The sequence below is a fragment of the Panthera tigris genome, chromosome B3, assembly GCF_018350195.1.
Source record: "Panthera tigris isolate Pti1 chromosome B3, P.tigris_Pti1_mat1.1, whole genome shotgun sequence".
Classification (NCBI taxonomy): domain Eukaryota; kingdom Metazoa; phylum Chordata; class Mammalia; order Carnivora; family Felidae; genus Panthera; species Panthera tigris.
This window is the reverse complement of record NC_056665.1, coordinates 47,142,686-47,157,331: the sequence shown is the minus strand read 5'-3', so window position 1 is coordinate 47,157,331 and position 14,646 is coordinate 47,142,686.

The following is a 14,646-nucleotide window of genomic DNA, read 5'->3' as shown; positions in this document are numbered from 1 at the left end:
TAAATGTGGGATTTCCTTTGGGCTTTTTGAAATCTGGAAAATAGCTTGCAGACCCCCCTGGCTGCCTTCACAGAGTGCAGGGTGGGTGGGAAGCAGGGCCGTGTGTGGAAACCCAAAGAAGACACACATGGCTGGAGGAAGTCAGGAAGGTGCTGGTCATTGAGGATCCCGCAGACAGCACGGACAGCGAGGGGCTAGGGGCCACAGCCCCTGGGAAGCCTGACGAGCCATGGATTAAGGGGACCAGATCCTGGTGAACAGATGAGGCCAGGATAGAGCTCCTCAAACATGGGTAAGAACCTGGACAATGACATGTCCCCTCTGGGTGTCTCCTGCACTCAGTTGCCCAGAAGAGAGCTGGGGAAATGGACAGGGGAAGGGAAGCTATGGGCTCTTCTCCCCAGACCTCCATGATAGACTTGTCATTATGAGCTACGAGGAGGTGAGTGAACCCCGTTCTATGGCTATCTTGGATATTGGAGCTTTTGAGGGCTTGAGGGCCCTGGAGATACGGGCCTTCCACGTTGTGGCTGGCTCACCCTGAAAGACAAATATCTGCCCAAGGTGCTCCCTGGACCTGCAGCCCCCATCCCTGTTCCTATGGGAAAGTGGTGGGGTGTTGTGGAGCTGGGCCTCCGACAGCAGGTGAGGCTCCTCAGTAGAGACTTTCCCGGGACACTTGAGACAGGATTTTGTGTACTGTCTTTGTGTAAGAGCTGTTGGGGCCACTGGAGGTGCAGCTGGTGGCCTGTTACCTGAAGGGAGAGAGGAGGCCCCTCCGTGGGAGAACAGTGCTCAGGCCGTGCCCTTTAAGCCCTAATCAGCCCTCCTGGACTGGGTCCCCAGCCCTTTCTGGACCTCACGAGCCCTACCCATGCTTAGCAATGGCCGTGGACTTCAACATCCAGCCCACCTTCATGTTTCTTTTCCCTCATTAGCCAGGACCCAGCATTTTCCCAGAAGATACAATCTGTGTCTGGCAGAAGCCTACTTGCAAAAATAAATCTTTCCCTGAACATTTTCCAGGCCCGTTTTAGAAACAAATCTGGGTGATGCATTTTACTCATTTCCAAAGACAAACAACCAATGCCTGAGGTCTCTCTCTGTGGCATCAATGGTCTGAAAATGGAGGAAAGGGATCTGCCCCTCAGAAGAACCCCATTTTGAGTGAGGAGGGGGAGCAGCTCTCGAGACTGTCCCCTGCCACAAGCCACTGCTGCTCGGCCACAGGTGGGAAGCCCAGTCCCCAGTGCAGAGCGGCCCTGCGGGGCAGGCCCTTCCCTCTCACTTGCCCAGGTTCTCCCACAGGTGGGAGCCTTCCTGTGGCTTCCGGAAGCACCGATAGTGCAGAAGCTACAATCTTCCTGATCCCCATTCAGTCATTCATTCGTTCAACTCAATAAATATTTATGTTGAGCACCTGTTATATGTCAGTAGTGGCACCAGGCGAAGAGCTGGGGGAAACAGTGGTGAACACACACCCACAGGGCCTGGCACATAACGGGCGCAGTGTCCACAAGGCAGTGACTAAGTGCATGAGCAATGCGGCGGTCAGGCAGGCATGGCAGCAGTTTTCAGTGTTCTGTCATGGCCTGATCTCATTTGCTTTTCACAATAGCCCTGTGAGCCAGGCAGAAAAGGAGGGAGAGAGGGAGAAGGAAGGAAAGGAGGGAGGGAGGGAGAAAGAAAGAAAGAGAAGGAAGAAGGGAAGGAAGGAAGGAGGAAGGGAGGGAGGGAGAAGGAAGGGAGGGAGGAAGGAAGGAAGAAAAGGGAGGGAGAGAGGGAGGGAGAAGGAAGACAGAGAAGGGGAAGGAAGGAAGGAAGGAAGGAAGGAAGGAAGGAAGAAGGAAGGGAGGGAGAAGGAAGGGAGGGGGAAGGAAGGGAGGGAAGAAGGGGGTAAGGATGGGAGGAAGGAATGATGGGAGGGAGGGAGGAGGGGAGTGGAAGGAAAGGAGGAAGGGGAGAAGGATGGGAGGAAGGAAGGAAGGGAGGGAGAAAGGGAGGGAGAGAGAGAGGGAGGGAGGAGAGGAGAGGAAGGAAAGGAAGCTTCTATTCATTGGGCTAGTGCCCTGTGCTTTCACATCCACTATCTATTTAGTCTTCCCAACTATATATACTATGTGGTAAAAAGGTACCTCCATCCTCACTGTCACAGAAAAGAAAGCCAAGGCCCAAAGGAAGTGGCAGAGGAGGGATCCACACCAGGTTTTGGTCTGAGTCCAGAGCCCCAAACTCTCTCCCATACAGGCACTCTCACACTCACACACGCGTGCACACACGCACTTCTGCAGGTGCACACACACATCTGAACTGTGGGCCCCTGCTCCAGGGCCACCAGGGAAGGACCCACATGCTGACATTTTACCTTCCTTCATCAGTAGATATGTTCTGAGGATGTGCTCTGCGTTCTGCAGCTCTTCTCTGGGCCTGGGAGCCCCGCATAAGGAGAGACCAAGCCCTCCAGGTGTGTGCTGGCCAGGAGGGTGGCTACTGAGCCCCGAAAATGTCGTTAAATCCCAACTGGGATGTGCTGGGAGTGTAAGATATACCCTGAATTCCCAAGACTTAGGAAGGAAAAAAGTGCAAAATATCCTGTACTTTATGTTGATCACATGCTGAGATTATATATCTTTTGGGTATATTGAGTTAAAGAAAAAATGTTATTAAAATTGTATTTCTTGTCTCTTCTTATTTTTTTAGACATGGCCGCTAAAACGTGTAAAATCACATATGTGGCTCAGGTTTGTGACTCGCATTATATTTCTAAGGGTCCGCATAGCTCTAGATGGAAAGAGACTCTAGGGGTGCCTGGGTGGCTCAGTCAGTTAAGCGTCTGGCTTGGGCTCAGGTCGTGATCTTGCGGTTCGTGAGCTCGAGCCCCACATCCGGCTCTGTGCTGACAGCTTGGAGCCTGCTTGGGATCCTCTGTCACCCTCTCTCTCTGCACCTCCCCCACTCACTCTTTCTCAAAAATAAATAAATGTGAAAAAAAAATGTTTAATGGAAAGACAGACTGTAAACAAGTAAACAAAGAGGGGTAATCTCAAATAGAGAAAAGTGGTAAGGAGGGAGTAATACAGGGCAGTGCACTGAGCAGGGCCAGCAGGTGATCTCAGGGGGCAGTGATGCATGGGAGGGACAGACCTGCCTGACCACAGGAACAGGGGAGAGGTGCCAGGGCCTGCGTCATGAAGGAAGGAAGGAGTCATCATACACAGATCTGGGGAGCAGTACAGGCTTCCCCTGACAGAGCAGGAGTCCAGGAGCTGCAAGGACCCTCAAGGTCACCCCCTCTGCTTCTGGTGTTTGCCACGGCCCTGATATAAAACTGGATGGCTGTGCTGTGCCCGGCACCTAGAAGGAGGTTACTCCACAAAAGCTTGTCAGAGTGCCTGTGACTGTCAAGCTAGCTCTAAGCTCTGGGAGAAGCAGTAGGGATGAAATAAACCCAAAGCTCATAAATAGGAGTGGGGCGGCCAGCAACAGACAATAGGCAAAGAAACAAATGTATATATCAGGTGTGACCGGCTAAAAGAAAAATCAAGAAGGGATACAAGTACATAGGAGCTGTGTTAGACAGAAGGTGACATGTCGGGAGGGAGTCCTGACATCACCAAGAGGAAGAACATTCCAGAGAGCTGGAACAACATGTGCCAAGGTCCTGAGTTAAGAGTATACGTCTGGAATTCAAGGACAGCATCAATCCGGCACACTGGGCAGAGTGACCAAAGGAGAGGTCAAGGAGCCTCAGTGTTGGGGTGAGTCACATAGACGTTCTTCATAAATGGCAGTCATGGTTATCATCATTACTAGCATTCTAGGAGAACACAGGCTTCCTAGAAATATGGCAATTGCCACCACTCACGGGATCTTCCAAGATGAAGAGACACCTCTGACCTCAAGGCTCGGTGCAAAAGAAATGGGATGGCTTGAGGCTGGGTGGGTGCACACTGTCCGTGCTCAGCAGTTTATCTGTAAGAGAAATTATGCTGAGGAGCGTTTGGAATGGGGTTGTCTCTGGGGGTGGAAGTTTGCAGGTATTCGAGAGGCAGGAGGCCCAGGTGGCCACAGGCCTCAGGAGTTTCCTACAATTAGGGAGCCAGGGCCCCAGAGGCTAGCTCATTTTCTGCTTTATTGTCCTCTCCTATCCACCCCCCCAGGCCTGGGCTTCTCACGCCCCTTCCTTACTCAAGAACCCACAGTGGCTCCCTACTGCCTGTTGTCTTGTTCTTCAGCTGACCCTTTGCCACATGATCGCTCAAGCCCCTCAGGTCTCCTTGTCCAGTGGTTATCTGCCAAAAAACCTTGGCCAAGACTGCTGGAGGAAATTACTTGGTTTTTGCCAAGAGGGAAAGGCCTGTTTAATGAAATTTTTTTCCCCCAGGAAAATGATCCTTCTGCCCTTCTCTGAACCACAAAGCCAGCACTACATTGGCTTTCTGTCATTTTGAGAGTCCCTCAGGCTGAGGCCGGCTCAGAGAGCATCTGAAGTTCCTTGGGACAAACACGCCCACTAGACTCAACCATGGGAGGCTGGCTGTCAGGTGTGCACGGGCTTTCCAACACAGCCGGGTGCCTTCAGAGACAACTGGCTCCCATCCGGACTCTTCTCAGCCAACATTTATCGGGGGCCTACTGTGTGCTCGACACTGTGGCTGAACCACTTGAAAGTGGACCCTGTACGGGGGCTTTATTCCAAATACGATTCTGTTACAGAAAGGCCATCACTATTTTTTAAATAATTACTTATAGAAACAAAACCAGTCTTTTGAACCTGATAACCACAGAACGCCACGCTTATAAAAGTCTTTCCATAATCGACCATATCTCAGAATGCCTACTCTCTGATCTCTGGAAGGGGTCCAGGGTGCAGATCCTTCTGTTTGCTCTTTATCAGGAAGATGGGCATCATTACATAGCAATTTGCAAATGACACTCAGAAAGGTTAAGTGACTTTACTATAACCACACAGCCCCATGATCTGGAGGCAGAGTGGAACCTCTATGCCTGAATCTAGAGACATTCTCCAATCCGGCTGTTTAGGGTATCACTGGGGGAACTTTTGCAACTACCAACCCTCCAGTTGCAACCCCCAGAGGATCTGATTTAATTGATAGGGCCTGGAGGGGAAGTTAAATCTCCCTAAGTGATGTTAATAGGCTTCAGGAGCTGAGAACCATTGCTCCAAAGCCTGTAGCAGAAGCACACCGCCTGGGGACAGAGGAACTGTCTACTGTGTGATTTGGGGCAAATTCCATAACCTCTCTGTTCTTCAGTTTCTTCATTTGCCAAAAGGGAGATCTCCTTTAGGGTCTCTTTCACACACAGGGTCTGTGAGTCATAAGGTCATGGGAAGATGCTTGGGAAGCCAACAAGACAGGACACTGTGAGAAAGGGGTTTGCCCATCCTGCCCCCCCACCATTGGATCAGAGGGAGGAAGAACAAGGTCCCATATAGGAAACCAGGTCACCTGGCCCTGCCCTCTCCACCTTGCAGTCCCAGCAGTGCTCTTCCTGGGGTGGAGGTCAAGTGTTCCTTGGCAAAGGGAAGGCCTCTCAGAGGAGGGACAGGTGCACAGGTCCACGCCTTCCTTGTGTGTGCCCGGTCCTATGGGCCAGCATGGTCCTAAGTGACTGAGGCCACTGGGTCTGCAGGGCTGGCTTTGGGCTTACGGTGACTCCAGAGAAAGAAGAGAGGACACGAGGTCCTGTGGGTTCAGCAGCACCCTCAGGAGGGGTGACTTACCTGGGGTGGGAGCCCACAGACAGAGAGAGGCCCAGTCAGACCAAGATGACTGGGGGGAGGGGGGTCCTCTCCATAATGTGATTCTCAGAGAGTTTCTTTGTTCTCAGTTCCTGAGTGTGAACATGGCTGTTTATGTTTCCCAAATTATGAAGGTGATTTTGTGTCCTTTGGTGGCTTTTCAGTGTTTCCGAGATGGAATCTATTTTTCTTCTGAAACATTTTGGGGCTCACTGGGACATTTGGGTGAGACAATAGGGGGCCATGGGAGACTATCGCCCCTCTCTGTGCTGGGTTTATTATTATAGTGGAGGGGCTCAGAGAGCTCCAGACTGGGGACGCAGGGGGTTGGGGACTCAGAATGAAAGAGCAGGCGGGCAGACCTGAGCCACCAAGAACTAACCAAAGTCCCCTCCTGCGTGGAGAGAAACTGTGGCTGGACAGGCCATCCCCGCAATTCCCTGAGCCTGGTAGGGGCAGGTGTCGCTGCACTTGTCTAACTGGAGGTGGATGGAAGCAGCTTCCCGGGGGGAGTGACAGGCATGAGCTCAGCCACCAAAGGCAGCCCCGCTTTCCCTGTGACCTGGTCCACAGCGAGCCCAGAGGATGCACATGACTAACCACGTTCCCACTAAAAATGTGGGCTCCGGAGCCAGAATTTCTTGGTGTGACAAAGCACAATCTGCAGGCAGTGCCTCAGGAAGTGGGTCGTAAAATTCCTTTTCTGAGCCCTTTTCTGCTTGTGTGAGGCCTCTATACCCAGAGCCTATAAATATGAGCCAGCGATGGTCAGGAAAGAGGCCAGCGGTCACTGAGCAGTGTGGCAGGGCCATGGAGTCCTCCCAAAATCTCCCTGAGGCTAGTGTGTCAGATGCTGGCTGTGGATTTGTTCTGTGACACTCAGGCCAGAAGTCTTGAGCTTCCGTTAGTTTCCAGGCTCCCTCTACCAGGCTTGGAAGGAAATCCCATCTGTTGTGTTTGGGGACCTTTTCTGCTCCCTGGGGTCCTAGGGACCTGAGAAGTGGTGTCTGGGCCTCAAGACACCATGGGCACTGCTGAGAGATTGGCTCTTCTTCATCTTGGTCCTTGGAGGCAGTGGCACCACTGAGTCCAGGCTGAGACCCCAGGCATCCATGCCCTGCGTCCATGAGCTATCTTCGCACGATCCCAGCCCTGACTCCTCCCCATTTTCTGAGACCACCACCCCTGCCCCCCATCTCTCCTGGCACTATTAACCCCTCTCCTCAATTCAGGATGCCAGTATCCTCCCACCTTCCCCTCAAAGACCACTCAGCTACCCCCTCTCCTCCCTCCCCGTGGGTAAAACCTAACAGCTCTTTACTTGTGGAGCTGAGATAGGTGGGTGTGGGTGGGAGAGCTCAGCCCTTCAGAAACTCTGAGTAGGAATGAATGGGGAGGCAGGAAGTTGCTTTGTTCTTCTTTTGGGAATCCAGAGCAAAAGCATTATTAGCCAAATGACACCTTCTATCCCCCACTCCCTCACCCCTCCCCCGCCCCGACAAAACAAAACAAACAAAACCCCAAAGATCAATTTTTAAAATTTCACTAAATAGCTCAACTCGCCACATTAGCTTCATTTTACAGATGAAGAAGCCAAGACTTAGAGGGGTGCTTGGGGTACCACTTGGCCCTTCTAGGTTCACAACCCTCTAGGGAGCTTTTCTGGTGTAATCTGAAACCATCTCCTTCCCCAACCCTCTGGGCTTCCTTCCCCCCACTCTGTGAAGGTCAAGGAGGAACCTAAGAAAGAAGCAGGCCAGCCACCCTGGGTGGCTCAGTTGGTGAAGTGTCCAACTTCGGCCCAGGTCATGATCTCATGGTTTGTGAGTTCAAGTCCCACATCAGGTTCTGCACTGACAGTACGGAGCCTGCCTGGGATTCTCTCTCTCCCTCTCTCTGCCCCTCCACCACTTGCATGTGCATGTGTGTGCACACCCTCTCTCTCTCTCTTTCTCAAAATAAATAAATAAACTTAAAAAAAAGAAGCAGGCCATTCCAGATTGGTAGGTTGGCAACTTTAAGAATACCAAAGGGAACTGGGGTGCCTGAGTATCTCAGTCAGTTAAGCATCCGACTTTGGCTCAGGTCATGATCTCACAGCTCATGGGTTCAAGCCCCGTGTCAGATTCTGTACTGATAGCTCAGAGCCTGGAGTCTGATTCAGATTCTGTGTGTATGTGTGTGTCTCTCTCTGTTCCTCCCCTACTCATGCTCTGTCTCTCTCTGTCTCTCAAAAATAAATAAACATTAAAAATTAAAAAAAAAAAGAATAGCAAAGGGAACTTATATTTGAGACTCGTCTGGATGGCAACAAGATGAACGGATCCCCACACCCGCCCTCCAACTCTTAAGGAGACTATAAAAAGGCCCTAATTGGGCTCAGTCACAAATACTGTGCAGGTGTTTTCAACACCATATCACCATCTCAAGGCAATGTCCTTGGAGTAGCCTCTGGGAGCAGGGAAAGCAAGCAGAGCCCACGTTTCAAGGACAGGGGAGATGGTGAAGAGCCTCTGAATGCCCAGGTCCAGGTCATGGGTCAATTGGTGGTCACGACTTTTTGATGACTTTTCCCAACAACCCTGGCTTGAAATTTACCAAGATGTTGGCCCCAGTGTTTACCCACTCAGTCTGACCAGCGTCAGGCATGGTGGTGGGCACTTTCTTGGCCCTGTGGCCACAGAGCTGTTACCCACCTGTTGAGACATGGCCTTTATCATAACCTTGGCCACTGCTGGTGAACAGGTGGAACGTGACCAAATGACTATTACATTCCACCAATGAAGGTAGAACTGGCTAAGCCCTCCTTCAGAGAATGCATCACCACGGCTTTCTATAATGTGCATGCTTGAATTAAACAACTGTCCTGGACCAGGCACTGTGCTCACAATTGTGCGTGTATTATCTCATGTCATCCTCACAAGAATCCTACACTTATTTCCATTCTCCAGACAAGGAAATGGGTGCTAAGGGTGCTGAGTAACTTTCTCACATCCTATAACTAGTAGGTTGCCAAACTAGGATTTGAACCTGAATCTCCAATTTTTAATGCTTGTGTTCTTTCCATCATTTATCAGTGAATATAACTGAGAAATTCCATTTTTTGAGACAGACAAAAGCAAGAGAGGCGAATGCCCATATTCTCTTCTTTCACTTGTGGTGACACATGGGCAGACAGAAGACAACAGGAAAACAGAAATTTCAGTCTCAGGAATTTTAGGGATGGGATAGGAGCTACTACAGTGGTTATTCTATAAATGACCAGCAGATGGCACCATTGCACAACACCTGCACACCCAATTGACTCAACGGAGAACAGGATGGAAAATACTTCCCAGGGGAGTGGCCTGCTTTCCAAAAGTCGCCAAAGATCTGGTAAGTCCAGCAAGGCTGTCGCCTAGTCTGTTCATAGCTCATGTTCCCCCGATGACAAGAGCTGCTGTCTGAATAAGAAAGTCAGCTCATGTCCATTTACTAATTCATCTATTTAGCAAAGATATCCTTTGTACCCAGCAGCTATTTAAAAATATTTTGAGCTTCTTAGATCTTTTAATAGAATCTGGTCTGTCTCTGAAAACATTGTGCTTCCTTCTCTGGAGGTTCAGGGAGCAGGATGAACTCTGTAATGAGGGTTAGAAGGGACAGGTGTTCCCTGTGAATTGAAAGTGAAGAGGTCAGAGGTCATGTAAGAGCAGTGGTGGAGTTTGACCAGGCATTTGGGGGCCAAGCAGGCAGCTTTGCACAATCCACCCTTTGCCTCTGTGTGGGGTTGGGAACTTGGGGAGCCTTGGAGTCGGAGAGAGGGAAGGGGAGAGAAGTGGGGAATAAACACTTCTCATACTGTTCATAGACAGAGTCCTTTCCACTGCTAACTTAGTTCTTGGATTTGGAAGCTCCTAGGAATGGCATGGTGGGGCAGGAACCAAGAGCCCAGGGAAGTCACTGGACTAGCTCCACCATAGTCTCAAGGGTGTCAGTCACATGCTCTGCAAATGTGGGGAATGTTCACCCAGGAGAAGTAGGGAGTCAAAACGGAAACCCCAGCATTAAAATGTGAAGAGATGCATCTTTCCTGATGGAGGGAAATAATGGGCAGCCAGATTCCTGAGTTGTTGATGCCCACACTGGGAACACACAACTCCAGGTATGACATGCCCAGGACTACCTTCAAAGAGCAGGTGAAGTAGCAAGTAGAATTACCAGTCTTAACAGCCTCCAAAACACCTGCTTCCCATAACCCAGAGACAATCAGAAAGAGGGCAAGGGGTCAGGAAAGGAGCTGGGGAAGGGTGCTTTTGGGGACACAGACATGAACTGTATGGCAGTGTGGACAGCTTGTTTCCCCAGAGAAGGAGATCCGGAGGCAAGATGGAGAGTGACTTCCTCCTGAGGGGCAAGGCAGGACCTTGGGCCGTACCTCAGAGTGCTGGCTGCTGAGCTCTGACCTGTCTGGAGGGAACCACCTCAGTGAAGGAGGGTCCGAAGCTCTTCATCAGTGCTTTTACCTTTCAGTTTCTCTGAAGCCTTATCCCAGCCTTCACACAATAAATAGCCAGTAGTGGAGAATTTGCTGGAAGGAATGTGGAGTGCTAGAGACAGATTCTAAGCTGCGTTGGGAAAAATTATGTAAAGTACTGTGACAAACTTTGTGAATTACAACTTAAGAGATACCTTTTTAAATACTAACCTATTATCTTGAGATGACAGGTATCCACTTATTTTTATAACTACTGCACAGAATCTGTAAAAAAAATGAACAATGAGTTTTTTAAATGTCATATAAAAATGTCTATGATTTATTTAAACACAGTTATACACGATGTTCATAAAAGATTTAGTAGTCAAGTATCATTGCTGTGTAACTCGGACAGATTTTCCTTCTGTACAGCTTCTCACGTAGAAGTATAAAATTCCGTAAGTTCTGTAAACAGATATAAAAGCAGGTTATCAACAAATAAGATTCATAAATGTGGCATAACCTCTATACTCTATAATTTTATTTTATAAAAGGTTATAATTTTATAACCTCTATAATTTTAATAATAAGGGACTTCGAATATTTTTAGGTGTTTTGCATATCACCAACAACTTGAACATCCTTCAACCTATTACATCTAAACTCTAGTCTGTGTAGAGATAATGCCAGTTCCCAAGTGTTATGGGCTGAATTGTGCCCCCCCAAAATCGATATGTTGAAGTCCTAACCCCCAGTACTTCAGAATGTGTATATTCCGAAAATAGGTTCTTGGAGCGCCTGGGTGGCTCAGTCGGTTAAGCGTCCAACTTCAGCTCAGGTCATAATCTTGCGGTTTGTGAGTTCGAGGCCCACATCCAGCTCTGTGCTGACAGCTTGGAGCCTGGAGCCTGCTTTGGATTCTCTGTCTTCCTCACTCTGTCCCTCTCCCCAACTTGTTCTCTCTCTCTCTCAAAAATAAATAAAACATTAAAAAAAATAGATTCCTTAAAGAGGTAATTAAATTGAAGTCACTAAGGTAGATCCTAATCTAATATGACTGGTGTCTTTATAAGAGGAGGGAAGCTGGACACAGATACATGCGTAAAGGGAAGGCCGGGTGAAGACGTGTAGAGAAGATAGCCATCTCCAGAGAGGGGCCTCAGAAGAAAGCAACCCACCAACACCTTGATCACAAACCTATAGCCTCCAGAACTGTGAGAAAATAAATTTCTGTGCTTAAGCCTGTGGTCCTTTGTTATGTACAGCTCTAGTGAACGAATACACTGAGCTATACAGACTAATGGGGAAGAGGCCATAAGGATAGAAGAAGCCAAGATAGCTTCTTGCAATAATAAATCCCTTTTTCCAGAATAATTTGTACCTGTCTTCTTAAAGGAGCTATTTGCAGTGAAAGAGAGTAATAAATTTTCAGATTTCAAACGTGTTCATTTGTTTCTTTGCAACTGTATATGGCCTGAAAGTGACAGGAATCTTTCAAAGAGTCCCCTGTCTTCTAAAGACCGATGGCCTGTGCTAACCAAAGCTGTGCCCAGGCACAGACTCTAGTTTGGGAAGATAAATGAGCAGATACACTTAGTCCCTGTGTCACAGCTGAGCTCCGAGTCAGGCATCAGGAGCTGGAGCAGGTAGTCCTGGGGACTTGGGTAGGGTCAGCCAGATGGCAAAGTGACTTCTAGGGCCCCAAGGCCAGTGTGGCAATTTTGGCAAGGCCACTGAGCAGGGGCTGGGTGGGGGACCCCCGTGAGCAGGCACAAATGCCAAAGCTGGTCAGAGAGGACGGACCATGCAGGGGTGCTTGGTCCCCGTTGGGGTCTCCCACCCAGGACTGGACCAGGGGCCCGATGAGGTGGCATACTGGGCCATGCTCTGTTTTGGAGACCGTAGCTAACTACTGTTTTAAAACTAAATTGTCGGTGGACTGAAAAGTGCTTTTTCAAAAGTTGGTTTTGTATGGATGGGCTAGATTCTCCTAACACACCACGGCAATTTTCTGGGGGGAAAGCTCTAGAAACTATAGCTCTAGGTTGCCAGGCCAAGGAGAAAAATTATTTTAGAGCTATATTACTTGGCTGTCAGCATTCTGCTGGCATCGCTCTATACACGTATCTGAACTTTTTCTACAATAAAACCTTATTAATTTGAAATCCAAAGAACAAAAAGAAAAACTCTCCAAGCCCCCAATGGATTTTGTATTTACCAGCTTTGGCTTATCTCAGCATTTTTTTTTTTTAATTTTTTATTAAATAGCAATAAAAAGTGACGCGTTGGTTGAGGACTAGCCGTGGCTTTGAAATGGTCACTATTTTTAATAAAACAAATGGAAATGATGGTATTTTACTGCAATTTAGTGTGATTTAATTAACTCTCACTTGTGTTGGGCCTTAAACCTCCCTGCCCCAATCCAGGAAGTTCTCAGCAAACTGCTCGGATTAGGCATTTCTCAGGACAGTGGGGCCTCTGCTCGATGCACTCCCTTTTCAAACGACCCTGCCATTCTTCTCAAAAGCCTTCTGAAGCTCCCAGGCCCCCATCAGAGGTTGCCCTTGAGCCTCAGAGTTCAGGGAATCAGAGAGGGGCCTTGGAGAGGTGGAGGGGGCACCAGTCCTGGGCAAGCCACTTCATTGGCACCTCTGCTTTGGTCAGAGCGGCCCTGCTTCCCTCTGAGTCATGCTTGAAGCCTCTTGGTATTATTTGATATGGAAACAAAAGGTTTCTGTGGCTAAAAATAACTTAGAAAACCACTGATCTGTACGATAGGATCCATGTTCTTCAGCTTAACAGTCATGACCCAGAACAATGCAGCAAGGTCCACCTCTCTGTTTTTCTCCACTTTTCTCTCAGTCCAAAGCCACTCACCCAGCGGGCCCTGAGAACATCTCTATGCCTGGACTAGAAGGCTTCTTTTCTCTGTCTTTCTGATTCCCTGGGGTTGAAGGCCCGGTGCAGTTCCCACCCCTCGGAGGTGGCTGTGTGCTCCCTGACTGTCAGCGCTGGAAGGCTCTCTCTCCTTCCACGGGCCCCTGCTCCTCTCCCTGGCCACAGCTGGCCTGACCAGGGGACCCTTCACAGGCCTTCTGTGGCCTGCTGTAGAAGCACGTGGCTGCCAGAAGGGGTGGCAGGAAGAAAGGAGACAGGGCCACGGGGGGACTGTGGCTGGTGCTGGGGCAGAAAGGCCGTGTGTCGTCAACAGCCACTTGTCAGTCAACATTGTGAGGTGGTCAGGATGCAGAGGCCGTGTGTGACCTGATGAAAGTGTTAACAGATGCAGGAGAGTCAGGGGGGTGGACAGTGGCAGAGAGAGAGGGAGAGAGATTGGCCCTGCTCCTGAGAGCATCCTGGTTCTTGTTTGGGTCCTCATTTGTGAGACCTGCTGGGAGGTCTTGCAGCAAATCTTCCCTCCACTGAAGCCCATTGCAGGAGGGGGGGTGGGGGTGGAATCTGTTCCTGCCAACAAAAGAGCTAGTTCACATCTCCTTGGCTGGACTTTGAGCGTCTGGATGTCTCATTCAGCTTTTATTCCAGGCACCACACGCTGCAGGATCATGGCAGGAGTGTTGTGGGGAAGGATCCAGAACTACCAGCCTGCCTGCCTTGAAAACAGAGCACGTTTGAGCTTGACTGTTGAGTGAGCACAGCCCAAGCCTGGGCAGGGACTGGTGGGCATTTCACACCCACTACTAAGAGGGCTATGATTACAGAGATGACAATAATAAGGGTCAGGCAAGGATGTGGAGAATTGGAGCGCTCATACTTTGGTGGGAATTTAAGATGGTGCAGCCTCCGTGGAAAACACTCTGGCAGTTCCTCAAAAGATGAAACCTAGAGTTGTTACATGAACCAGCAATTCCCGTTTTTTTTTTTCCTTCAGAATTTGTTTATTCACACAACCAATGTCAATGTTTGTCCAATACAGTTTCCCTCAATCTGAATTACATCGCGTGGTGTCACTTAACATATTTCTCTGCCTGTGTGTTTCCTGTAAGTTTGTGCTGGAGCTACAGGCTTGAACAGATTCCTGTTCACTTTTTTGGCAAAGATCCCTTGTAGGTGGCTGAGTGTCCTCCCAACAGGAAGCTCATTGTGTCTGGTTGTCTTTCATTTTGCCTTATTAGCCATTGTTGCTGTTGTGCCTAGATCCTTAATTCATCAGGACTGCCTGTATTTCTTTTAATTGAGATATAATTCCCATACTATAAAATCCACTATTTTTTAAAGTTTGTTTGTTTATGTTTATTTATTTTGGAGAAAGAGAGAGAGAGAGACAGAGCACGAGCAGGGGAGGGGCAGAGAGAGAGAGAGAGGGAGACACAGAACCCAAAGCAGGCTCCAGGCTCCGAGCTGTCAGCACAGAGCCAGAAGCGGGGCTTGAATTCACTAACTTCGAGATCATGACCTGAGCTGAAGT